At 38.9% G+C, this 16,955-nt stretch overlaps 1 protein-coding gene across 1 annotated transcript in view; it reads left to right on the top strand.

The window, feature by feature from the left end:
• Nucleotides 1-16,955, top strand: part of LOC140693441 (thrombospondin type-1 domain-containing protein 7B-like) — a 160,567-nt gene that overhangs the window by 70,947 nt on the left and 72,665 nt on the right.

Here is a 16,955-nt window from a genome sequence, read left to right as displayed (position 1 = left end):
CCCGTGGTCTGAGTGGCAGAGCAGCCTGTGCTAGACCTGTTCCAGTCCCTTTTCTTGTTTAGGGTCCTGCTCAAAACCAGCAGCTTTTCAGATCCCTTGGCAAATGGGCTGGAATAACACACCCAGATGAGAACTGTATTGCCTCCAAAATCTGCAAAGGCACATCTGATAGAGGCTGTGTCTCTGTTTTGGTTGTAGGAGGGTCCAGGAGTAACAGCATGTTTCACCTCAGAAGGGGGATTTCAGCATGCCTCACACCGCTGGGCCTTCAGACATCTCACTGGGGTAGAGTGCCCCTGAATTTTCTCAGATTTATTTCTTATGCTCGGCCATGAGAATGTCTTGCCAGTGAGTCCAGAGTAGCTGTTTTGTCTTTCTCACTAGGTCCAGTCAGCATAATGTCACCAGGGTAATGAGCCAGTGTGATAACTTGTTGATGGAAAATGGATCAAGATTCCTGCAAACTAATATGTGAAATAGGGCTGAAAAGTTGATAGACCCCTCGAGGTAGGACAGTGAGGATGCATCGCTAGCCTTGCCCACCGAAAGCAGACTGCCTCTGGCAGTCTTAATTTTCTCCAACTATGTTAGTATTGGGGGTCAGGGCTCCAGCATATGAATTTCAGGGATCACAGTTCGGTCCATAATAGTTACATCTTGGAAATGATGTCCCTGTCAGAACATTTGCAGGTGTAAATTTGATTTGCAAGGTAGTATGATTCAGGGCTGCTACAAAGCTAACCAGGGACTGTAAATTCATGGAAGGGACCACTTCCTGAAAACATTTTATTTTCCTATGACAGAAAATTGTTGTAATGATACCATCTTGTGATTACAAGACTTGTGCCTGATTTCTGTTGGAAAGTTGTTATAAAATATCTAGATCAGCACGATGTACGTGAATGAAGTGCTTTAAAGAAGGCACTTTTGTGCCGGGCAGAACTTAACACTGTCTAGTGACCTAGACTTCGATGCTCCATGATACTAGAATATTATAATGGTTGGTTTTGATTACAAAGCCATTTAGTACATTCTGCAGACACATTGCTCCCAAATTATATAGAATCTTACCACAAAATGGTAAATTATTTTTACTGTCTTAGACATAGTCTACTTTGGATCTCAGTTTAAACGGCGTCTAACTGGAAGGCTGTGATAGTCCTTAGACTAGGCAAGGTACCTACTTGAGTTTTCCCCAAATTATACTTCAATATTAGATAATTTCTAGTAGTTAGTTTTGGGGAAATTTGCACTTTTAAAGCAGTAGGTTCGGTCTCCAGTTTGAAGATAGTGGAGCAAAGACATTTCTACACTCGTCTTTTCTCTAAAATTATTTCAAAACCAGCAAGGAAAATAATGTTCAGTGAGTTCCCCTTTATAAAATTGCTCCCAAAACCTCAGTCATAATGTATGATGTAGAAAGTGGATGGAGATACAAGATAAAGTACCTTGGAGAACAGGATTTTACCTAAGTGTTGGCAGAGGTGAAGGTATGGGGGCTGAAGAGAAACAGGGTGATGTGGTCTGGCCAAATCCAGAAAGGCATCACGTTCTGCAGAAGGAATTATGCAAGGTTGTGTGTGTGTGTGCATGTGTGTGTGTGTGTGTGTGTGTGTGTGTGTGTGTGTGTAGTGGATGGGAGGAAGGCAGAGACACCCTCCATACCTGGCCCTTCACCCTGCACAGTCAGGCTCCTACCTCTTCCTGCTCTTGTAGGAGCCTGGAGGTTTATTCTCCTTGGATATAAGACCAGAGAGGTGGTGGATTTCAGACAAGAGACAGAGGAGGGTGAGACAAGGGGCCAGGCTGAAATCAGGAGGTTCAGTTGAAAGTCTGAAGAAGGAATTATGAGACCCTCAGTCCTTCCTCCCCTGCTTTATCATACTGCTCAGACAGCTTTTACACTCTTCAGTCCCGTGGAAGCCCAAGCAGTCTGGAAACGCTTTCAATTTAAATTTCTCTTTGAGAATATTTTGAATCACAGAGGGAGCATGAACTCAGACCATATAGTCGTGGAAAGGCCAGCCGGAGGTTATAAATTCTTACAAGAGACTTTTTTCCCCTCTTCACCCAGTGTTAAATCATAGCCATTCAAGTGGCCTCGCCGAGATGTTTTGCTTGGCATGTCTATTTCCGGTGCATCCATAACCCAAGGGCCAGCCTGTGTGGTCATCATTTGCATTCTGTCTTTTATGAGATTCTCCATAGCAGGCCTTGAAGCCATGAAAGTGGAAAAGTGGGTCTCCAAGATTTAACAGAAACCCGCGGGATAAAAGTTGTCCTTCCTGTTTACCTTGCATTCCCTGCTTTTTCTTTGGTTTGTGCTTTATAGTTTCCTTTCCTCTGGGTCATCTCAGCAATCCATTTAGAAGGTAGATATTTTATCCAATGCTTTTTTTCCCCTTTTTCATTACAAAAGTCGTTTATGATTTCTAAGCCACAATACTGCCCCCAATAGAAACGTTCCTTGTTTTATCTCATTGTGTTTTTATATTGCTGACCTGGTTAATTGATTTGCAGTAAGAATACATTTATGTAATAGTCTTCTAATCAAAAAAGAAGAAAAGTAAAAGAATATAGAAGGGCAGATAGGATAACAGTAGTCATTAAACATCTATACCATGTTCAAGGAAATGGGCATTTGGGGTTCCGTTTTCCTGGCTGCCTCATACTTCAGGGACACCTGGGTCTTTTCACAGTTTTCTTGTGTTTAATCTGAACAAAGAAGCTATTGTAGCTCAGCTTCTATGGCAAATGAAAATGTAAGAGGAAGAAACAAGTGCTAATGCACTCGGATGTATCTGGCCTTAATAGGGTAAAATTTCAGTACTGAGACAGGGGACAGTGAGGATGCTGGCATTGCTGGAAGGGGACTGGATTTGTCTGTGGGCTGATATGGTCTGCTCCTTGTTTTACTCTTCACAGTGGCTACTTGCCAGTGTTTTTCTTTAGGATAGTACTTTCTTCTCATTCAAAAGTTTGTGCATACACTCTATCATAGCAGAGAGACTTGACATCCATGGCACCGTAATGGATACAGAGTAGGTATTGGAAATCGAAAGTGTGCTGCCTTAAAGACCCTGGACTCCTGTGAAGTACCCTCAATTCTCTTTTGGTTTGTTCTCACTGAAAAATGTTTATGTGGACCGAAGGAGGGAGATCTGTTATCTCTATCAAATCTTTTTGTTCTTCCTTAATTGGTTTTTGTCACCATGAGAGGTATAGCCTTCTTATACAATAGTTCTGATGGACTCTGTGTGTTTTCTTTGCATTCAAGGGAGCCCTTTATTTTTTTTATATTGAGTTATAATTAACATACACTATTATATTAGTTTCAGGTGTACAACATAGTGATTTGATATTTTTATGCCCTGTGAAATGATCACAGCACTAAGACCGGTTACCATTCATCACAGTACAGAGTTGTTGCAACATTATTGACTGCATTCCCTACATGTCCATTATGTCCCCATGACATTTACTTTATAGATGACAGTCTGTACCTCTTAATCAAGGAATCCATTTAAAAGTGCTTTTCCAGAAAAATACTGGGCAAAATAATCCACTTGCAGAGTAAGTTCTGGATTACTTTTATTTTTAAAAGGCAGGGAGTTAGAAATAGGTAGGAAGAAGTTAAGCTTGCAAGTATTCTTGCATTTTAAGAGTTTAAGAAAATATCTCTGGGTGACTGGACTTTTTATCCTCCAGATAGAGGCAGTCATGTTCATTTAATCTTATGAGTTGCACAAGTTTATTGTCCGTCATGTTCATCTACATAGAAGTCATTTCAGTAGGTCCAGAGAGGAAAACAAATATATAGGATTTAACTGTGACAGAACAGCATAGTCAAAGACAAAGATAGTCACTGTCATTTCTATGTTTGTTCTGTATTTGGTGGTGGGGGGGCGAGGAAAGGTTTGCCAGGAAAGAAAGTAAAGTATCTTTTATTTGCTTCAAAGCTTGAACAAAAACAAGCTACATTAACTATGAACTGTGGGTGTTTCCAGGAGAGAATGGGGAGTACCACTAGCTCCCTCTGGGAACTCTGTCAACAGATTAATTGTTTCTTAAATGGGGAGAGACATTTGTGGATATCTTTCCTGCCCATTTCAAGAAGGAAGGGCGTGATTCCACTTGATACCGCCTGTGATCTCAAATCAACATCCTGGGGTGTCCAATCTAGGCAACGAGTGAGACTATTTTCGATAACTTATGTGATTTCATTTTTGATAATTGCATGCTCATCTCATAGGAAAAATGATCAGACTCCGGTATTCTTTGTCTTAAAGATCATCCTTGGAATGATTTCCTGGTTTCAGGTCTGACTTCAGCATGAGAATAACCAGCTGGAGGTCATCATGATCTTTATTAATTTATCTTACTAATCAGACCTGATACCAAAATGATTAATTATAAATATCTTAAGAAACTTTACATCTCTTCTAAACATAATTTTTTAAAGTATGAAAATAAAAGGAAAATCAGGTTAGAGTGAAGTAATTAAATTGACAGTGTAGGGCAATTCTCTAAGTGAAAAAATCCTTGGATTTTAACCAAAGAATAAGTTTTATACCTGAGGCATTGGTTTAGAGAGTCAAGTGTGGAATATATGGCAAAGATTGCATTTTAACAAATGAATAATGATTCTGAGAGGTATTTTTCATTTCCTTCGCATGTTTTAGAGTAGGATTAGTTTTACAGCATTCTTGGTTGCTGTGGGTAGAATATGCACATTTTTCAAAAACTGGCTATAAATTAAAAATAAATATGAAAGGAGTTGATTGATGTAAGGCATGATGCTTTAGTAGCATAATGTTAACTAAGTGCAGATTCAGAGATGTCTTGAGCCAGCCTCTCTGTTTTTTCACGTAATAAGCTATAATGCAAAGCAAAAAGTAACCATTCAGTCCAGCTTCACCCCAGCCACATCACCAGCAGGCATTTCCCTGATGAAAAGAGGGGTGGGGATGAGTAGGGGGTAATTTTTTTTTCATTTGAGGAATACAGTTACTTGCTAAACTAAGAGCAATAATTTTCTTTTCTGACTGCATGGTTCTTACAGAACCATCATCCCTTCAGGAATGTTCATATGAACTTCAAAGTCTACTGCAAAATGTGCTAACTGTAATAGGATGGTCCTTCTCTTGTCAGGAACCAGAATTCACTGTCTTCAAATAGATGCGAATCTCCTGGCTTCCCTTAGCTCTCAGGTTACTGAGGTCAACATACTCATTTCTGTTTAGCCCTCAAGCCATGTTAGGATTGTATCAGAAGGAGTTATGTTTTTACATTTTTATTTGCATTTCTAAAGAAATCAGAAACTTCAACATTCCTCTAGTAGCAGCAAGAGGAAAAGGTGCCCACACTTACTTGAGAGGCTCTAAAAAGTAACACAGGGGCATCAAAACAGACAAACCACTGGTCTGGATTTAAATACGGTTGCCCTTGAACAACATGGGTTTGAACTGCAGGGGTCTACTTACATGCAGATTTCCATACACACACACACACACACACACACACACACACACACACAGTTGGCTCTCAGGATACGTGGGTTTCATATCCAAGGATTCAGCCAACTGCAAATCAAATTTCAATCCATGGTTGGTTGAATCCACAGATTAGGCATCAACTGGTAGGTTTAACTGGTAGATACAGAGGGCCGACTCTACCGTGCCATTTTATATGAGGGACTTGAGCATCCGTGGATTTAGGTGCCAAATAAGGCTCCTGAAACCAAAGCCTTGCATACACCAAGGGATCGAAAAGGTGCAAAACAAGTTCCTTTTTAGGCCAGTTATGTTTTGGAGAATTCACATGGTGGGACACTATCTTTTAATCCAGACTCATGAGGAATGAGAATTAAAAATCCATTACAGCCAATTAAACTCAGTCAAGTTATAGGATGATCAACCTCCTAACAAGATACTGAAAGTAGGAGCGGAAAGTAAGAAGGTCAGGTTAGGAGGTCACCAAGGCTTTGTAATTACACCACAAAGGGTTTTCAGAGCCTCTACACCTGTAGTGCCTTTGGGAATGGATTAGAAGGGATATACATGAAAGAAATTTTATGAGAAAAATAAGGGGCACTTAATAGCTACATTTGTATACAGAGTAAAAGAAAAGTGAAGAACTGAAAAGATTCAGTGGTGTTAGGCTAATGATAATGGACCATTTGACACAAAAAATCTGACAAAATTGACATGAATAACTGACATAAAAATGGGAAGAGAGAGAAATACAGTATTTGAGTATTCTTGAAAAATAGCATCCTAAATTTGATAATCACATTGGCTTTATTAGGTGGTTTGTGAATGGGGCAGCTTCCCATCTAGGAACTAGGAGGGTGCTCCCCGGGGTGGTACAACATGGCAAGTTTATACAGGAAGAGGGATGGGGCACTGGAGCTATGAACCAAAGAAAAGAAAGGATTTTGAGCCCAGGACTTCCTCTTTTTTTAGGGGGTGGTGGTGATGGCAGAGTGTTTTCATGAAGATTGCCTCTTCTTCCTCTGGGGGTGGAGAGGGCCCTTGTCGCAGATGACTTCACTGGTGCAGGCCAGAAAATTCCAGACTGGTACATTTCTGGAGAAGAAGGTGGAAACTGCAGTCATGTTAAGTATTAAACCTGGGTTTGGTATCATGGGATTTAGCACAAGTAGCACTATTTTGGGCCTGTGTTTTTTCTCTTTAACAGTGCCCCCTTTTGATCAGACTGTCAGCCTAACTGAGAAAGACGATCAAAATTTAAGGCATTAGCATTACTCTCAGCTACTGCTTTGCAGTTTTATCGAGTGTGGTCATCGTAAGTCCTGATGATTTTGCTGAGCGCCTGTGATATTTACAGGCCACAACTTCAGATTCACAATCTCTAAGTTGGTCATTCTCATTGCTTTTCTGAGGTTCTAGTCTTAGGGAGATATTTCCCTGCTGGTCAGTGCATACAAATATACATTTAAAACTTTTGAAAGGATGCGGTGTGCCAGGGAGCCTACTGTGATTATTAAAAGCAGGAAAACTCCCTATGTTTGGAGTGCGCTTCAGAGCCATGATCCCCAAGACCCAAATCAAAGGAAAGCACTGTTGAAGGAGTCAGCCTTTTAAGCTAAGCGGTCATTGATCTTCCATGACTGAGTTTCAGCTTCCCCAGAAGCTCACACCAGGTACAGCAAGTACATCACAACACAGGCACCTCCTGGCTCAGCCAAAAGACAATCAAAAGCTATCCTGTTCTCAAAAACAAGCTTGGCCTGAGATTCCAAGGAGTTTTGTCAGACAGCGATGTCTGCAAGTGTTAAGGAAAAGTTCCTGATCGTGTCCTCATTTGTATTAACTCCTGACCAGGGAAGCAGGGCCCTGCCAAAGCAAGCAGTTCTCAAATCATGAATGCCTCCTGGCTGGCCTTTTCTAGAACCATTAGGGGCATGGTTAGTCAGCCTAAGAGGCATAGCCCAGCTGTGCTCCAGCCTTCTCAGCATTCAAAGGCCCAAGGCAAATGATAACCACCACAGACAAAGACAAGATCTGTCGGGGCCCAGCTCATTCCTCTTACGGAAGTACAGGGACTGGATTTATTCACAGGGACTGCTGTGTTTCCCTGTCCAAGCCAGGGGTTAGTCATGTTTTTAGCACATTTGGGAAGACAGTCTCCTGACCTGAAATACAGAGTCATCCTAAATTCTAGAGGTTCCCTGCCCCCACCCTTCGCAATGCCTGGAATATTGAAATGAGGGCATTATCTTCCCAGGACAATGACAGAGAGAGGGAGAGAACAGAAGAAAGATTTTCATGTTTAGCTAAAGGAGGAAGTCTTTATTATTTATTTATTTTTATTTTTTCATTGAAATATAATGATTTACAACGCTGTGTTACTTTCTGCTGCACAGCATATTGATTCAGTGTTATATATATTCACATACACACACATATACACATAATATATATAGATTCTTTTTCATTATAAGTTATTACAGGTATTGAATGTAGTTCCCTGTGCTGTACAGTAGGACCTTGCTGTTTATCTATTTTATATGTAATAGTTTGTGTCTGCTAATCCCAACCTCCTAATTAAAGGAGAAATCTTGGTCTGGCATGTTGGGTGGAAGCAGTCTACCTACACTGACATCAGCTCCGTCTCTTCCTGGTCAGTGTGATTCAGTGTCTCCAGCGTTTGTACAGGACCAGGTGTTGGGTGGAGTCCTCCTGAACTGTGAGATGTGTGTCAGTACTTTGTAGTGTGGCAGCAGTGTCAGTGCCCAGGGGTACTTGGTGACGTCCCTTCCAGTGGGGCTCTAAGCTTGCCTTTGTCCTTAGTGATTCCAGATCAGAAGGGTGGGAGAAAATTGGAAACATTAGTTTGGTGAATCATAGCTAGATATTTGGGAAAACTAGAAAAATTCAAGTTCCAAGGTTACAGATATATAACAAAACCTCAGATGTAATTAACAGGACTAGCATCTAATATCTATGAAGGTGCAAACATGATTTTTCTCTCTATAGTTACCCCCATTTGTTTACCAAATATAATCACAGTAAAACTAATTTGTTTGTATAAAGCTCTGCCTGATTATTTCTACAAGTGAAGCAAGAATAATGATTGACCATATACATTATTTTTTAAGACTGCTTTGCTGAAACCGTGTAAGCAAAGTACCAGGTCGATTTTTCCAAGCAGTTTCTTGAAGCCATGTTGTTATATCTGAGTCTATGATCATCTCTCTCAAATACGATATTCCAGTCAAAGTCATGGTAATACAGCCAATGTTTCTAATTGCATCCTGTCTCAAGAACAGATTCTTACTGAACGTATGTGAACAAATATATTGTCATGAAAATAAGAAGACTCACTGAAAGTTTCTTAATTCTCAAGGGATCAGGTAGGGAAAAAAGTAATTTTCCTTTTACTTTCCAACTTTGTTCACAAAGGTACATTTTCATTTAGAAAGTGCTCACCTTCACTCTCATGTCCCATTTTCTCCTGGAGTGTCTCTGCCTCTCTTGAATGCTTATATCCCTGTCACTGAGCATGGCTTTTCTTCCTTCACTTACATTTACATGGCCTCATCCTTCATAGTTCTCCTGTTTGCTTTTATCATCTTCATCTATAATGTCTCTCCCAATAACCCCAGCTTTTTCCAGTATTTGAGCTCTAGAGATGATCACTACATCTTTATTTCTTGGAAAAAAATCTCTCTTAACTAGAGGTTAGGATTTTCACCTGCTGAACATTAATCACCATACAGACAATAGACTGATAGTTCAAATTCAAATTCAAATTCAAAATTGTTTCCAAAGATGAATTTACTTTCTACCACGAGACGCTGAATTTTCCTTCCTGATTCTTCGATCTCAAGTAGAGTGTCAGCCATGAAATCCTGTCAGTTCCATCTTCATGAGGCCCTGGAGTCTGTTCCCTCTCTTATAGACCAGTGTTCATGTCTTCCTGGCTATCATGGTAATCTCCCATCTGTTCTCTTTGTTTCCAGGCACGTTTCTTACAAATCCATTGTTAAGTGCTGAAGCCAGGGCCATCTGTGTAGAATGAATCATCTGATTTTATCACTTACCTACCAAAGAATTTTCAGTGGTTAACCTCTTCCCATTTAAAGCCATTACTATGCGCTAAATATCCTCCTAATCTCATGTTCTGTTTCCCTTTTCCCACTATCGTCTCTCAGAGTGCCCACCAACTAGCCGCTGCCAAGGTACCACCATGATCCACAAGACACTCATGAGTTTCAAGATTCTCTTTCAGTTTGGAAATCCTCTTCTTACCTTCCTGCACTTGAGATTCTGTCCCTCCTCCTGGTCCCATCTCAGATACAAGCTTCTTCAAATAGTTCCATTCTTCCTGTTACAGTTAAGCACTTCTCAGTGTACACTCCCTATATGCATATTTAATGTTTTATAATTATATTATACCTTGAATACCCCCTTAATATAATTTTCAGCTCCTAAATGCACAGAATGCACTGTATTCATTTTTATATCACCAGTGTTCCCAAATATCCCTATACTATATACATAATAGTTGCTCAGTGCATCTTTGTGTGATAATTATCCTTACTCTGTGTACCAGAATAGGAAGTTCAGAACTTTGGCCAAATGTGATGAATCAAAGTACACGTAATGCATGTATAATTTTATTCTGTAAAGGGACAACCAGAAATTATGACATATGAAAGTTACTGTTGTAAAATATTTTATCTATTTTATTAATACTATTTAAAAATATACCCCTACAGCTTGTATCAAGTCATGGAAAAAGGAACTGCGCTTGTGAGAGTTTAGCCTCCTAGAGAGTGGGGGCTGAATCGGCTTTACTCCACAGTGTGCATACGTTACAGGTCACTTCATAAGTGTATTTCTAGTGAAAGATAATCAGGCAATGATAAAATACTGTACAAGCTGATTCTCTGATGTCAAGACCATGAGCTGAACTTGCATAGTTATCAGGCAGGTAGGTGTCTTTCCATGCATTTATGTGCAAGTGGGAGGACCTGGCCACTTCCCTGAAGCAGTGAGCAAAAGGTGTTGCTTCACTTCTCCAGAGTAGTGGTTTTCACCATCGGTGCATCTGCTCCCCACGGGACATGTGGCAACACTGGAGACATTTTTGATGGTCACCATTGGGGAGCATGAGGTACAGTTGGCCTCGTTCTGGCATGTCACTAGTGCTGAGATCAAGCAATCCTGCTTCTAGAACTGGAAGTGTATTGTTAGCTTCACTTCCTCATGATTAAACAGAGTTAATTTTAAAATACTTTTTTATTTAAAGAACTAATCAGAATGCTTCCCATATACATATTTCTTACAATTTGTGCTCATTGTTAATAATTGGTTAACTGCATGCATAACTCTAAATTCATTACAAGAGTATTTTAAGCCAGAGTCGTGCTGAGTAATTCTATAAAGAATTTGTTTCAATATGTGGATCTGGAGCACTTCAGAATTTACAGTGGGAAGGAGGATGGTACTATGACATTTGCAAAACTGCAAACTCATAATTAAACTATGAAACACTTGCGTAGACTGAAAATTTGAGTCCTATGTCTTCTTATCAGCAACTACCCTTGGAAGTCTGGGTTTTGTAGTGACATGAATGATATAATCATACGCCATGTAAAGAGCTATTTATTCTGTGTTTATATTTTAGAACCTGCTAGGTTTAATTTGTATGGTGTTATTGTAACAATTGAATCTGCCATTAACACAGTTGGTATTTAATAAGTACTTTTTCTTCATTATATTGCCAGAAAAAAGAACTTTGTCTCCACAGCTGTTTTCTTTTACTAATGTTTCTGAAATTAGGCTATTTATTCCCTCATGCTAACTACCCATATTTGCTGGGCATAAAGACCCACATTTCCCTAAATTCCAGCAGCAATTTCACCATCCCAGTTATCTCTCGTGACTCTAGACCATGACTTCATTATGGTCCCTGCGTTGGCCTTTGTATGTGTAACGTAACTTGCTCTTCATTTATTTCATCTTCCAGGTTAAATTCGTACATTAGCACTCCATATCCCCACCAGCAACCTAATGTGAGCAGTGAGTTTTGTTATTTGTTGGCAAAACTATGAATCAAATTGCCTGCCCTATCTTTGCCAAAGTGTGGGTGGCATGATTTCCCAGCCAGTTATCAAGGCTCTAGTCTCCTGGGTTTTGAATATTAAGTTGAATGGGCCAGTTGTGGTGTTTTCAATAGAATCTTCTTGCTATTCTGACTTAAGAGCAGCCCTAGGTTTTGTTTTATGATGTGAAATCATAATTTTTTTCTCCTGATTTTTAAAATTCCTCATATGCTTCCTTTCTCTACCTTTCTCTCTCTCTCTTCCTCTGTCTCTTCGGCTTAAGCTAACCAGACTTAGTTCTCTCGATTGCAGTTTTAAATCTCTGCCTGATATACATCTGTACACCCAACTTCTTATTCCTATTCCATATTCAAAAGAATGGTATCACTGTGAAATTATTCTGTAATCTTCCCAATTCTTAACCAACTATATCTTATTAAGCATAAGATCCCAAATTCTCCCCCAAATCTGTGATCTTCTCTCTCTTCTTCCTACTGCCAGTTTAGTTCACTGCCTCATTACCATCTCTGAACTGTATTATATTAATCTCCAAATCTATGCTGGATATTTCTGAATGGTTATTCTAGAATTCATATTTCATTATGGCATTATCTAACACTTTAAATATATCCCTGCTTACTTCAAAAACATGACATACATAGCTGTTTACAATCTGGCCCCTAATCTCATTTCTCACCATACTTACTCTACCACTCCAGTACCTAACTCAGCTACACACTGAATTTTCCCTGGATCATGTGTCCACTCTTTTTCCTTTGCTCAGACTCTTTATGGTGCCTTCAGGATAGGAGATTCTCTTCTCCCATGGCATCTTTCTTTTGGGCTCTTTTATTGCTGGTTGTAATTGTTGGTTTACTTATCTGTCTCCTAGTGGTGGGTGAACTTGTGTTTTATCCATCTCTGTACATACATAGTGTCTGGCACATTCTAGGTATCCAGTAAGTATTTAGAGCACTGGTGACTTGTTGCATGTCTTTTCTTACTGTAATTCTAACTCATGCTGACATTTTACTTTTTTATTCTGGAAGGAGCTTCAAAACTAGAATTCCTGCATACACATATACCCATATTAACTAATTATCAACATACTACTTTCATGTTTCCTTTATGCCCTCTTCTCTGCCCCTAGTATCATGGCTGATATTTACTCACACCTCTCAGATGTAATTTCTCAGCTGAGTTTCTAACTGTCTCCATTTTCTTCCCATTTTCTCATTGGAGTCATTATAGAAAAGCAACAGAGTCTGTCCAATTAAACTGCTAGCACATCCAGCAATATCATAGCAACACATGCTAAAGAAATAGTCAAAATAAACATCACAAACTGTCAGCTGAATAAATACAAATGCTTCTGTTTTATCTAGTTTATAATACTATATTAGAATGACAGATTTGTCCTTTTCTCTAAAATACGTTTAATATACACAAACAATACGCCTATCTGTTTTTCCCTTTGTATCTTTTCCATTTATAAAATTCCCCTGGGAATTTTGAACTTTGCTACATATCATGTTCTTATCCCTCAAACAGAGCACAGATGCCAAACAGACATTGAAAACTGTATCAGTGTTAAATGGAACACCTTGCCCTAGTGCAGTGAGAAAGTCCTTTTTGTTAGTACAAATTCTACCCTTACACATTTTCAGGTGATCAGGTTCTTGTTAGCTGGTTTGTTTCCTTTAATATCTGGAGTCCCAAAATGTTTTATCTTCTGTTGGCTGAGCTAGATTAAGCTATGTAAATCCAGTCCTGCATGACCTGACTTCTTTCACTCGCTTACAGTTGAGTTCTTCCTTCTATCTTTTGATTTTCCCAAATTTATTGATGTACCAGAACCTGTTTCTTTGAGTTCTTCCTTTGATTTTTTTATGATACATGCTTTATGGCTGTCAGTAAGTCATGGTACAGTATGTTAACCCAGAACATCAAAAGTCTAATACAATCACCCTCCTGTCATAAGTAGATTAGGAGTCTTTGGAAGAAAAAAAAATCCATTTGGGTTTAAAATGACTTTTTTTCTTCATATATTCCATATAACAAACTTTTCCAAACATTTGCTATTGACCCATAAGCACCTAGACTATGAAGAGAATTTGTGCCATATTATTTGCAAATTTATTGTCATTTGTATTGTGTCAAACTAGAATTATTTTTACTGACTTTCTTCAGTTTGACTCTTACTACACTTAAAGATTACCTTTCTTTCCTTTATTTATTGACAATTATCTGGTATTCCTTTCTTTGTTGCAGTGACTCAGTTTGCTGCCCAGCTAGCATACAGCTTTCTACACAAGAGAGGTACCCCACAGTGTGAGGCACTGGCCTGTGAGTTTATAAGGCACCGTTTATGAAGCTGTTGAAACTAGTTTACTGGCTCTCAGGAATGCTATAGAAGGTTTCCTTCTCCCTTCCAGATATTGTGATTAAAAGACATGTAGCTACCATAGACTCTAAACTTATGATGCCTGGAGGATTTTAAATCATTTTGTGCAGCAGCTCATAGTCAGCAGTGGTCTATTAACTCCAGTGCTACAGTTGAATGCTAAATGACAGTTTTGACAAGCAAACACTCTGTACATGTATGGACAGATAAATTGAAGCCATTTTGAAGAACCTCCCTAATTCCCTTTCCATCATCATAGTCGGCAGTAGGTGCACAGAAGCAGGAGCTGTCAGGTGCCGAATAAGGCTCCTCTCACCTGAGCCTCATCTCATTTGGGTACTGTATTTCTAAAAATTTTCTGGGGAAACAAAACCATATAGATAGAGACAGAGAGGGAGAGAGAAGAAGATTGATTGATTATAAGGAATTGATTCACGTGATTATCAAGGCTGATGTGTGCCAAGATGTGCAGTCAGCAGAGGAGACCTGGAAGAGCTAATGGCGTAAATTTGAATCTGAATACCAGAGGCTTGAGACCCAGGAAGGGCCAGAAAGAAACAACATTCTAGCTCAGGCAGTCAGGCAGGAGAAGTCCCCACTTACTCAGTCTTTCTGTTTTCAGAAAGGCTTTCGACTGATTGGGTGAAGGCTGTTCACACCAGGGAGGGCAATCCGCTTTACTCTGTCTGCCAATACAGATTTCAGTCTCATCCAGGAACACCTTCACATGCACACCCATAACAGTATTTAACCATAGATCTGGGGACCCTGAGACCCAGTCAAGTTGACACATAAAATTAATCATAGCTCTGCCTTAAGCACAAGCTCTGGTGACTAGGAATTTGTGGATGTTATGACTTCCTTGCTCATTGCTCAGGCCATTCTGATATGCTCAGCTACTCCTTGACAACAAATAAACAAAACAACAAAAAACAACCTGTCTACTTCAAGTTGACTCCCTCATAACTGGCGTAATAGATTCCTTGGCTCATGTTTACTGCTTTGTCTTTTCTATTTTTGTCTCCAGTGAATGGTTTTTATTATTATTCTTTTCATGCTCAGATTTGTGCACTGTTGTTTAGATCTGTTGCCTTTTCCAAAGAATTATAGATGTGAGGGTTGAAAGGGATCTCAGAAAATACCTAATGTGGTGACCGCACCATCATACCATCCTCTCCCTGGCCTTTCTGCATATTTTCTAGGTAAACATACTGGGTTCAACCTGATCATATTTGAAATGTTTTTAAAGCCACAAGTTTCAAGTAAGAAATACTCAGATATTTAAAAGGGACTAAATTGGTCACTAAAATGTGATTCCATAAATAAGGCAACTTAAATATTGAAAGCCAAGTTCCATCATGACTCGTTACATGACCTTGGAGCTGGTATTCATCATTTTCTCCTCTCTCGCTCTTGAACTGAACCCAAAGTGCCTAACTTCTGTAGCACAGAAAATATTCTGTAGCAGTTGTACTGAACTAATCTGTTGTAGTCTTTATTTAAACATGTATAAATATACGATGAACTATAAGAGCTATTGATTTTATTTCCTCTTTGTGCTACTGAAAGGTTGCATTTAGGTTTTTCAGATCAAGTGATCTCAGAAGGCAAAGTTACAAAGTAGTAAAATTATACTGCAACCATCAGCTACTTTATTTATCTATAGAAGGATTTTGGGGAACATCTTTTATTGAAAAACATTACAGCCTTATTAGACTTTAAAAAATATCTAAACTCGTGAGCTTAACTGGCTATGAAACCTTAGCATTACATATATTTTTAAGTTTGAATTATTATTATATCACAAGTTTTTCTCTATTCAGTATAGGAAATTGATTTGGCAACAGTGAATGATAGATATGCTTTAAACTTTCTCTATAGATTTGTTATATTTTTGAGCAATTGTTTTTACCATAAAACATGATATTGTATGCAATCTTTTACACCTGTTCTCTCAGGCAATAAAGTATTGAACAGTGTTCTTTACAAGAGCATTGCTGTGTCCCACTGTTATGTGCGTGATGAAAAATATTTTATCTGCTTTATGGAATGAATAGGAGTAGATAAAGGTTGATTATGATTTCTCAGAAATCTGTTTCATGGATGAAATTGTTCCTCTACATTTTATGTGCTAAGAGAAATCAAATAGGAACCTCACTCTTAGCATTTATAAACTGAATTCTATTTTAATTGCTTCTTTTTCCTACTTGCCCCTGTCATCTTGGAGCTTCTACACCAAAAAAAAAAAAGAAAAAAATAGTTGGCTATCCCAGCTAAAATATCCATACTGATTATTGCAATATCATTTAAACAGCTATGATGAACAACTTAACCTGGTGAGTTATTTCATAATTTACACAAGGCTATGAAAACTTAAAAGCTTGCCTGACCTCCTTCCTTCTTTCCTTGAATTATAATTGTATGGTGTATGCTTCCATTTCACCTAATCTACGTTTTTAGTGACACAACTTGGTCCAGCAATTACAGGATAAGTGCGTATGTGTGTGTGTGTCTATCTGACTGTTGTTCATGAGGACATTTCCATGTGGAAAGTGAAATTTCAAAATTTGTTACCAATTCTATGTGGGCTAGAGGGAGTAAGATGTCCGCAATGTGTAATTTGTCCTGCCTGAAAATCTAGAGATGGGAAATTTATAAAAATCTGTGAGAGGATATTTATAATCGAAGGCACATTCTGGAAAAAAGAAAAGTGAAATCAGCCAAGAAAAAACATTCGTACTTATAATGCTGGGTAGTTGATTTGATACTAGAATATGGGAAAAGTAAGAGATGGTGAGACAAATGTACACGGGAAGAAAAATTGAAAGGGCTTTTGCATTGACTGAGGACAGTAGAGGACAACCAGGCCAGTGAGGACAGAGACAGCAGGGAATGTGCAGGAAAAGGATTCAGAGCTCTAGAAACCATACTGGAAGTCGGTGTGGAGAATAAAGAGCAAGTACCTGGACCAGATAG

Source organism: Vicugna pacos, unplaced genomic scaffold (assembly GCF_048564905.1).
Source record: "Vicugna pacos unplaced genomic scaffold, VicPac4 scaffold_19, whole genome shotgun sequence".
In the NCBI taxonomy this organism is placed as follows: Eukaryota; Metazoa; Chordata; class Mammalia; order Artiodactyla; family Camelidae; genus Vicugna; species Vicugna pacos.
The sequence above is the reverse complement of the archived record's forward strand: the minus strand, read 5'-3'. Positions and strand labels throughout refer to the sequence as shown.